Below are 11,163 nucleotides of genomic sequence, written 5' to 3'. Positions count from 1 at the left end.
ATGCAGTGGCATGCCTACCAGGAAGACTTCTCTGGTGTGGGAGCCACGGCATGCTAACCCAGAAGCCTCCTCTGTGCTGGGAGCTGTAGCATGCCTACCTGGAAGCTTCCTCTGGGCTGTGAGCTGTGGCACAATGACCTGGAAACCTCCTCTGTGCTGGGAGCTGTGGCCCACCTACCTGGAAGCCTCCTCCACCTGGTATATAATTGTTTTGATGTGATTTTTGGTCCAGTTTGCTATTACTTTACTGCCAATGTTTGCATGTATTTCCTTAGATATACAAATCTCTTCTATAGTTTCGTTTCTAATTTCAGAATGATGTTGGCATTCTAAAGAATTTGACAAAATTTATTTCACTTCAATTTATTTGAAATAGGAAGAATTGGAATTATTTCTTCTTCAGATGTTTGTGGAATTCAGCAGTAAACCCATCAGTACTCAGAACATTTTAGATGAGAGAATTTTAATCATTGCTTCAATCTCACTACTCATTTTTAATCTATTGAGATTTACATTTCTTCTCGATTCAATTTTGTTGGGTTATATATGTTTAGGAATATATCTATTTCTTCTAGGTTTTCTAATTCTTTAAGTCTATAATTATTATGAATATTTTCTTGTGATTGTTTTTTTTATTTCAATTTTAATGTGTCCTTTTTTATCTCTGATTTTATGTATTTCAATTTTCTCCTTTTTGCTTGTTCTTAGTAAAGATTTTTAAAAATCACTTATTTCATAAAAAACAACTTAGTTTCATTATTCTATCGTAATTATTAAAATTCAGATCACATAGGGCCGGGCTATAGCTGAGTGAAGGAGCATCTGCTTAGCATACAGCTGGGCCCACCAGGGCAAAATAACTTACATAGAACTTAAAATTTTAAGGATACAGGTCAGAGTTATTAAGCACACAGGACAAGGGGACTGTGGCTCCTGGAACAGAACAGGATTCTTACTGAAGGCCAGCCAGGTCCGTGAGAGACATGCCCTGGGGTAAGGTGGATTCTGAGGGACCTGCCTGAGCAGTTATTGGGGGTGTCCACAGGGCCGCCCCCACCCTCCCATGCCAAGGACGCTGTTCTCAACATGGAAGCTAGCCCAAAACAAAGAAAACAAAACAAGCAAGCAAGCATGCTAGTGGAGCATGTTGGACAAGGCCTGTAATGCCAGCCCTGAGAAAGCTAAGGCAAGAGGATTGCCACTAGTTTGAGGCTAGCCTGAGATACAAAAGTGAGTTGAAGGCCTAGACTGCATGGTGAGGGCTTTTGTCTAAGAAAAACTAAAAAGAAATCACTCCTGCCTCTGATCTTTATTATATTTTTCTTTTAACTGTTTCAGAGTTTGATGCATTACTGCTTTTCTAAGTCTTGGTGGTGCATACCTCTCTTTTTAAAAAATCTTTCTATTTTTTGACATATGCATTTATTGCTATAAATTTCTTTCAACACTAGTTTTGCTATATTCTACAGATTTTGACATTTTGTCATTTTAATTTGTATCTCAATTTTTTTAAATTTCCCTTTTAATTTATTCAATTAGTCATTGATCCCTTAGAACCAGGTTTTCTAATTTCTATATATTTGCATATTTTATTTTAGTTTTTAAATTCCAGTTTTATTATATTATTGTCTGAGAAGTTATATAATATGATTTCATTTTTTAAAAATTTGTTGATACTTGATTTGTGGACTAATGTATGATTTGTCCTGAAGAGCATTTCATGCACTGATAGGAAAGCAATGTGTTTTGCTGTTGTCAGATGCAATACTCTGCCATTGTATGTTATGTTTATTTACTGTAATTTACTTTCTGTTGATTTTCTGTCTGGAAGATCTGTCAACTAAGGAGAGTAGGGTGTTGAATTTTCCAACTATGATTTTATTGGAGACTATTTCTCACCTTAGACCTGTTATTGTTTGTTTTATAAAATTTAGTGCCATATCTATTTGAAGACTTGAAATATTTTCAGATATTATTTCCTGATACCTGTTTCCAATACCTTTCCCTTTTTCATCTTCTGGATTTCCCAAAATGAAAAATTGTTTTTGCTTAATGGTATTTCAGATTTCTTGCAGAGAGAGCCTGTGACACTGGGAGAGAAACTGAAAAAGAAAGGAGGAATAGCTGTTGACTTGTAAAGTTATATCCCAGGGGTTGTTGATTTTCAGAGATGTGGCTCTAAACATTTCCCAAGAGGATTGGGAATGGCTTGATCCATCTCAGAAGGATTCATACAGAGAAGTCATGTTGTAGAACTACAGGAACTTGGTATGTCTTGGACTCTCTATTTCTAAACTAATGTGATCTCGTTTTGGGAGCAGGGTAAGTAACCTTGGATGGTGCAAAGGGAGATGTCACATGGTCTCTGTGCAGACTGGGAATCTTGGTCTGACATGAAGGAATTGTCATCAGAATGGTTCACTGATGAAAAATCCCAGGGGATGGTAATGGGAAGGATCAAACGTCATGAACTTCAATGCTCCAATTTCAGAGAATCCTGGAAATATGAGAATTTGCATGGCATCAAGGAAATCCAGAAAGACTTTTCAGGCAAGTGACATCTCTTAAGGATATCTCTACTGGGAAAAGACACAATTAATATAATAATTCTAGGAGAAGGATCTCCCTGGCATAAGTCCTTTTAACACAACAGGAAGCTCCCATAGTAAAGCAAGTAAATAAATTTGATATTTATGATAAAATCTTCTCTCAGAATTCAGCCATAATTGAATATGAAAGACTCCATTCTGAAACAGAATCTTTGATAGGTACTGAACGTGAAGAATTAGGAGAACACAGTTTAGCAAAGATATAAGAATTCCTTCTGGTGAGAAACCTTATGAAAGTCCAGATTTTTCAGATCTCTTGAGTTTCCTCTCATTACTTACTCAAAATTCAACCAGTAATTTGGGAAAATTGCCCCATGACTCTGATGAATTTGGGAATGCCTTTAGCTCTTACTCATTCTTTACTCAACCTCAGAGAATTCACAGTGGAGAAAAATCATATGATTGCAATGACTGTAGAAAAACCTTTAGCCATGACCTCTTTCTCAGTGACCATCAAAGAAAAAATAATGAAGAGAAATTATATGAATGTAAGGAATGTAACAAAGCCTTTAGACAGAGCACGTGGCTTAATCAACACCAGAGGATTCACACCATAGAGAAACCCTATGAGTGTAATCAATGTGGAAAGGCTGTCAGCAAATGAATAGCACTTAACTCTTTATCAAGAGAATTCACATGGGAGAAAAACCCTTCAAGCGTAGTGAATGTGAGAAGACCTTTGGGTATCACTTTCACCTTAATCAACATCAGAGGATACATACTAGAGAAAAGCTCTTTGAATACATGAAATGTGAAAAATTTTTTAGAATTGACTCACAACTTAATGACATCATAGAATTCATACTGGAGAATGACAGTTTGAATGCAGTAAATGTGGGAAAGCCTTCAGCGATGCTTTAGTTCAAGTTTAACCCTATGAATGTTAACAAATGTGGGAAAGCCTTCAGCTGTGGCTCATACCTTAACCAGCATCAGAAAATTCATACAGGAGAGAAGCCTTATAAATATAATGAATGTGGGAAATCTTTCCATCAGATCTTGTCCCTTAGGCTACATGTGGGAGAGAAAGCCTATAAATGTAAGGAGTGTGGGAATAATTTTAGCTTTGCATCAGCTCTTAGACAACATCAGAGAATTCATAATAGAGAAGCATTCTGATTATAGGAAAGAAAGCATTTAGTCGCCATTCAGTCCTTATGAGTATCAGTGAATTCTGTTTGGTTAGTAATTCTATGAATGTAATCTATGATCATCCATTATTTGAAATGACCTGAGTAGTAGATATCTGTTACTTTTTTAATCTATTCTATATCTACCTTAACCACTCTCAATGATGAAATTGAACCAGTAGTGGATTGGTCACAGGAAATCAATTATTTTACCTCAAACTACTGGTTAGTGGCTGGGGATTTAGCTCAGTGGTTTCACTGCCTGCTGCGCAAGTGCAAGGACCCAAGTTCCATCCCTGGTACAGAAAAAAACCAAACCAAACCAAACCAACAAAAAAACCACTGGTTAGTAAAACATTGGCAGCTAGGCACAGTAGTGGATGCCTATAATCTCAGTACTCTGGGAGGCTGACAGGAGAATCGCAAGTTTTATCCCAGGCTGGGCAACTACCAATTTAGGAAGACTATATTTCAAAATAACAAAAAAAAAAAAAAGAGGAGACTGAAGATATAGCTCAGTAGGAAAACTTTATTTCAATCCCTAGAATGGAAGGAAAAGAGATTGTCAAATGGCCATCTGGGGACCAATAGATCCCTTTATGGTTATTGTTATGTCTACTAAGAGAGAAGTTTCTTTCAATTTTTTCAAATTGGAAGTTTTGAGGATTCTGTATAGTTTAAAACTTACCAGTAGTTTTATGCCACCTAATGCTGAACCCTTTTGGGAAGAAAAATTGAACAGAAGAAAATGTAGAGGACAGAGATCTGATGATATCATTTAATCTGGATTCCACCATGCATGATGTCTGCATTGTCCTTTTTCATTTTTGTGATCCAAAAATTTTCCTTTTTTTGCTAAAGAAGAACCCCATATTTCTTGTAGACATTCATCATTCTTCATTCTATGGTATTGGAGTTGTAGGGTATGTATTAAAAATTCATCAACAACCACAGTCTAGGAGCAACTAGCTTCCAAATGACAAGCATGGATGATGCCATGGATTTTGGCATCAGCTGCCACAGTCCCAAGGCTTTGGGCTGAAGAGAAAAACTTCCTTATTTCTTACAGAGTAAGTGCAGGTGGCACTAGTTTTTGTGGCACTTGTAGCTGCATTCTGAGAGTAGTAGGACATAGTCAAGACCTTCCACAATTCCCAAGGTATAGGTTCCATTATTACCAGAAAATGCTCATCAATAACTGAAGTATGGAGGCTATATGACAGGAAGGAGACCTTCTGTAGTTCTCATAGAAGAAGTTCAGATAGAGATAGAACTTGTGGCTATGACAGCTATTGGTCTTGAAGCCTCAGGACACTGAGAGCCCTGTCCTTTATTCTGAGACTTTCTCAATCTCTAGTGTTTTGGCAACATAAGACGGTCAAATGATGACCCTTAGTCAGGATGGCATCTGCTGTAACAGTAGCTATTGTAGCAGCAGGTGTTCTGGGATTGGAGGTGAGCTCTTTCTTTGGATGTGAGCAATCTTAAACCAGAAGCTGCTCAAACAAGATTTGGTAGCTTTGAGGACCTCAGAATTCTAATGATACTCTGTTCTGATACAGATTGCTCTTAATTTCTGGTTTAGCTTTTTTGGGAAAGTATGGAATATGTCCCCCAACGAGGGATCTGCTGGTGAAAGTGCAACTTAGTTTATTATATATTCTAGTTTGTCTTTTCAGCTCTCTATAGTGTTTAGGGTTTTGGCTACTTCTTCGATGATTTTCAGAATTATCTTTAATCACTCACTTTGAAATAGGTTTTGTGTTGTTGTTCTTGCCCTGGTACTTCTCTGTAATGAGTCACATGTGGGACACTTTCTGTGCCTTGTTTATAAATTAAACCTTATCATAAGATATATGTATGGAAAGACATAGTATACTAAGTGTTCAATAATATGGATGGTTTCATGCATCAGTTGAAATACATTCCTTGTGGACAATGAGAAACAGCTACATAAGATTTTCTTCCTCAGACTCATGAGTGATTTAAGGAACTTCTTACAAAGCAGAAATAAATTGAGAGTAAACACCAGAAATAAAATTGAAGTAAAAGTATGTTTAAGAGACGACAAGAGAAGATCAAGACAGGTATTAGAAGCACTGCCAGTATATTTTACAAATAGGTAGACATGTCAACATGCTAACTGAATGAGATCATGGAAGCATGATAGGAAGCACTGGAGACTCTTCAGGTAAACATTATCTTAGACTAGTTTCCAGGTATTTCTCATGACCTTTGAAAGCAACTTAACGGATCAAAACATGATGGTTGTCATAAGAATGTATGAACAACGGAAATGGAAACTCAACTATTACAATTGTGGATTCTGGAACAGAACACTCAAAAAAACTTTTAGAAACAAGATAGAATTTCATTTAAGGAAAATTTTAGTTTTTAGAAAGAAATTAATTCAAGAAATATCTTATTGAAAGTAAAATAAAATTTAATTATCTCATTGGTAACAGTAAGGGAAAGTTCAATTTCTATAATGAAATTCAAAGAAAGTTGCTTGTCAATCTATGTCACATAAAAATTATATTCAGCATTATATATAAAATGAGTATCATTTTTGTTTAGCAAGACCATCATGCTTCCAAGGAACATATTTAAAATAACTTCACCATAGCATAAGCAACAAAGAAATCATGTTAAATGAATTATTCAGATAGTGCCATCTGCTGAACAATATTAACAATGGAAAATTTAGTTCAAAAGAAAGCTTATAAGTTTTACTGAATTTCCTAATATACAAGATGTTAGAAAAATACCCAAGAAACTAATTAAACATTTACAAATTTGTTTTGCTAGAATTAAGAGTCTCAAACAAATTTATTTTGGGAGAAATTATAGTTTTCAATAAGAGAGAACTACAAGTTTCCCTACAATATTATTTTTCTTACATCAAACTAAATTACAGTCTTCTGCAATTATTTTTAATCTTTCGTTAACATTTCCAAGTATAAATTATAGAACAAGATGGATTTCACAAGACAACAAGAAAGAAAAGACTAAATATAATTACATTAAACTATATAACTTTTTACTTAATTGGACAGAAGGGATAATCAAATATGAAATGGGAGAAAAATAATTTAAAATTAAAAAGTAAGTTAACCCCAAATGAATTTAAAGTATATAAAAGCAAATAGAAAGCTTCAAATTCCATAGAGGTAATAAATATGCAAATAATTAATATTGGGTAATAAAATGTTGCATAAACTTGGAAAAAATTCAGCTTTTTTATTATAAGTATCAGAAGCACCTTAACAAATACTACTCTCCATTGATTGCCTATACATTGCCATACAAACAAAAGGATTAGTTATCTTTGAAATGTTATTTGCCCTCATTTATATTTGGCAATGCCTAAATAATGCCTAAAATTCCACAAATAACTCTTCATACTTTGACATCAGGCTTTGTTTAATATTATATTATATATATTTCAAGAAGAACAAATACTATAGCAATTCTATTTTAACTGAATAAATTAAATAAAAAATGAATTTTGTCAGAGGAGAGTAGGAACCACGTAAAAGTGATGGAATTCATTATGTATTTCTATCAAAGATTACTTTGAATACAAGGCAAATAAAGATAAAAGGGTAAATTTTAGGAAATTTGCCAAGCACATATTTCTGTATGGACTAATTATCATTCAATACTTATAAACTCAGGACTTTTAAAGTGAGATTTAGGCAGTAGGCTGTGAATGAATATGCAGTGTCATTGTCCCCAGACATACTTTCTGGAGACAGAGTTTTTATCCAACACATATTCATTCAAATATTTCTGATGAAGATAGATTAATAATCACTGGTAAGAGGATTTACAAGAATCAAAAATCACATTCTTTAATAAAAAATAGAAAAATTAAAAATTTTACTGTAATTTAAAATAAAATTTCTCAAAATAGTATTTCATATAAATATAAAATTAACCTTGATAAATAGTTTATTAATTTATTAGTGAAAGAGCCAGTAGATAATTCTATAGCAAGCTTGCCATTGCTAACACATATTATCTAACAAAAATTGACTTACAGTTTAAAAAGGTTTATTTTTTCTCATAGTTTCAGAGGTTTTATTTCATGGTTCTGTACCCTATTGCTTTGAACCTGTGGCGAGGAACAACATTATGGTGCAAAGCACCTAATGAAGCAAAGCTGCTTATCTCACAGTAGCCAGGAAGTCAAGAAAGAGACATGAAGAGACAAGAAGAGACAATATTCTCTTCAGCTCGCATCCCCAGTGACTTAATGTCCTTCTAGTATGCCAGCCTCCTAAAGTTTCCAAAACTTCCTAATAGTGACACAGACTAATGACCAAGTTTTAGAGCCATTCACTATCAATCTACACCATATAGAAAACTTAGATCAAAGCAGAATTAGATGGAACAGAGGTTATATATTTCACAAGGAAAGGCATTGTGAGGTGTAGAAAAACCTGATTAATATACTAAAAACATATATATTGATTATCTACAAAATTATTTTCCCACCTGATACCTGAATCTTGAGCTCATACCAAATAGGAAAGTAAAACAAAAATACACTCCTCTAAGCAATTAATCAATACTTAAATAATGCTTAGATGGATATTTAGCTGTATTATAGCCAAAGTACAGGCTCTGTCATCCTTTGCATTATTGCAAAATTTGTGTAATTTCTTTTAATAATTATAACAGCAAGAAACATTTTGTTTCTTCTTAATAAAAATTATACTCTGATTACATGCTGTTTGGTCTAAATAATATGTTTTATAAATGCTTGTCATATGCTTTTTGAGAGTATATCTTATTTTAAATAAAATTATCATATGTATTTTTTATTCAAGTAGAACTGCTTGTATATTTATAGTCAACAGGTATAATTGGAGATCAGGAAACTGTGGCTAAAGAACTGGCCACCTGTTTTCATGAATGAATTCTTCTTGGAGTCCAGCCTTTCTCATTAATTTATATATTTTCTATGAGTGCTTCAGAGACAGAACAGCAAAGTTCATTACAGCCTCTATAGGCCACATGCTTAAAATATTTACTAGCTAAACCCTTAAGAAATAATTTGATAATATCTAAAAGGACCAATTCTTTACATATTAGAATTTTGAATTTCTCTAATTTAAAAAAGTAAGACAATAAATAAAAATTCCTACCAAAACAATGAAAAAAATAAAAACCAATTCAAACATTTTGTGAAGATCAGGAAGTCTTGAGTAGCATTAAATGATTAAAGATAGGCTTGAAATTATTTCATAGAGAGCATCATAACATGTATTATTACGGATTAACTTTGGCTCACAATCTACTTCTAAATTTCAATTTTTTGACCTTCAGTGTTTTGATGTTACCTTCAGATAGCACCAAAATGAAAAACTCTTATCTTCTCTTTCTGTTCATTTTTCTTGCTCTATACCATAGATACAGTCTAAAATCAGGACAGAAAGCCCAAAATGTGCTTTTTTTCATTTAGAGCTGTCTAAACTATAGAAAATAAGTCCTATACTAAATCTTTGAATTATATATCTATATATTACATATAGATACACAGAATGCATATCTATGAGAAACCTATTGTGATGTTAAAACTAAATAGCACATTGTATAGAAGAAAAATGTGGTAATGCTTATATTATTTAGTTATTCCATTAAATGTAACTATTATGATTTTTAGAGAAAACATCTTTAAACTTTAAAAATACCTTTAAATGTCATAATACTATCATAATCTTAATACTAACACAAAATATTATATAAAATATTGATCCTGTTTGCTGGTTATTGTTACTTTTTTCAAACTTTAATCCCTATTTTAATGTATAAAATTTATTTCTACTTATATTCTCCATAAGGCACATTCTATAGTGCCTTAATATATTTGCTTCATAATCTCCATTAAATTCTTTCTGTTCACAATCTGCAATATTTTGAATATCCACAGTATGTTGAAAATGTCTAAAGTTTGCTTAGTTATATCAATTAATTCTCAAATATACATCCCAAAAGAGTTGCTTTTTAAAACTTCCAGTTCCCCATGTATAACTCCTTTGTCCAAGCCACAATATGTTTTATACTTTTAAAACCATGTGGGTTTTTGTACCTTGAGATCTTACCTTTGTTAAAAATTTTGTACTGATAATATTTGTAGTACATAATGATTGCATTCATCATGAGGAATTGATGCATGTACATGACATTTCTTAATTCTGAAAAAAAAAAAAACTTCTCTCTCCCCCTCCAGCATCTTTTGTATTATATAGAGACAGCTTCACAATTCTCCCTCTTTTTTTTTCTTAATCTCATTTCCCTCCCCTCCTTCTCATCTCCCACTATTTCTTGGTTCCCTTTGCATTAAAAGAGAATCTTCATGACAAATATTGCAAATCAGGAAACCTCCTCTCTGTTACTAGTTTCTTTTATAGTGTTATTTTCAGCTCTTTCTTACCTTGAGGGCCATTTTTTTTTTTAACAATGAGTCTAATAATATATACATGGATTACAGAAACATATCCATTGTAAACTGCTTCTCAATGGACATAGCTAATAAATTCTAGTAAACATTATTTTTATATCATAACAAAGTAGAATCTTCTCTTAAAAAGCATGAACTAAATACATTTTCAACTGTATGAACAAAATGTTGATTTTTGTGTTTGACAGTGAGATGGATCACATAACTAATAGGAAAACCAAAAATAATAGAAAGCATTTTACTGTAGATATGAAAGATACATTCAGTTTTTATATATTCCCTCATTCTTATTTTCCATATCCAATTAATTACTAGTCCTTTTATTGCTGTATATATCTCAGTTCACCCCTTTCTTCCCATCCCTATTACTATTATCTATGCTACTGTATTCCATGTCATTTGGGGTCCTGATTTTCTCTTTTGCCAAACTATTATTTACAAAAGAAACACAATGATTGTTTTTTGAGTGTTTGTTTTTAAAGTATGCACCTGAACACATAATTCTTCTAAAACCTTCATACTATATAATAGATTTTCAAATTTTAGATCTATAAATTTTTGGCCTTATAGAGCCATTCTAAACTCAGCTGAGAAATTTGAGAATAAAAATAATTTTTTTTTTTTAGTTTTAGTATGTGCATATTCCAGGAAAAGGCATTTAGCCTTTTGATATCACAATTATTAAGAGAAATACCAACTGAAATCACCATAACAATATCAAAACCTTTTTAAAAATCACATAAATTACTAATCAAGTCTCTTTTCACATGGATATTAAGTGGAATAATATTAAACTAATGAAACACCTTTATTTTATGCCATATATAGATTTAAAAATTATTCCTCTTCCAAGCCTGATATTGTACATCTCATTCTGAGGCTCATTAAAAATTAAATGGGAGGCTTTGAGAAAGAAAAAAGGTGCATTAGAGATATTGTGGCATTTGCAATTGTA

The 11,163-nt window shown here is 32.8% G+C and overlaps 1 pseudogene; it reads left to right on the top strand.

Annotated features, from left to right (window-relative positions):
• Positions 1 to 1,144: 1,144 nt before the first annotated feature.
• LOC106010101 (uncharacterized) lies at positions 1,145 to 3,728 on the top strand (annotated as a pseudogene).
• Positions 3,729 to 11,163: the final 7,435 nt, after the last annotated feature.

The sequence above is a fragment of the Heterocephalus glaber genome, unplaced genomic scaffold (genome assembly GCF_053883595.1).
Source record: "Heterocephalus glaber isolate CG9 unplaced genomic scaffold, H.glaber_assembly_v1.0 deba00001442, whole genome shotgun sequence".
NCBI lineage: Eukaryota > Metazoa > Chordata > Mammalia > Rodentia > Bathyergidae > Heterocephalus > Heterocephalus glaber.
This window is presented reverse-complemented; position numbering and strand designations above follow the sequence as displayed.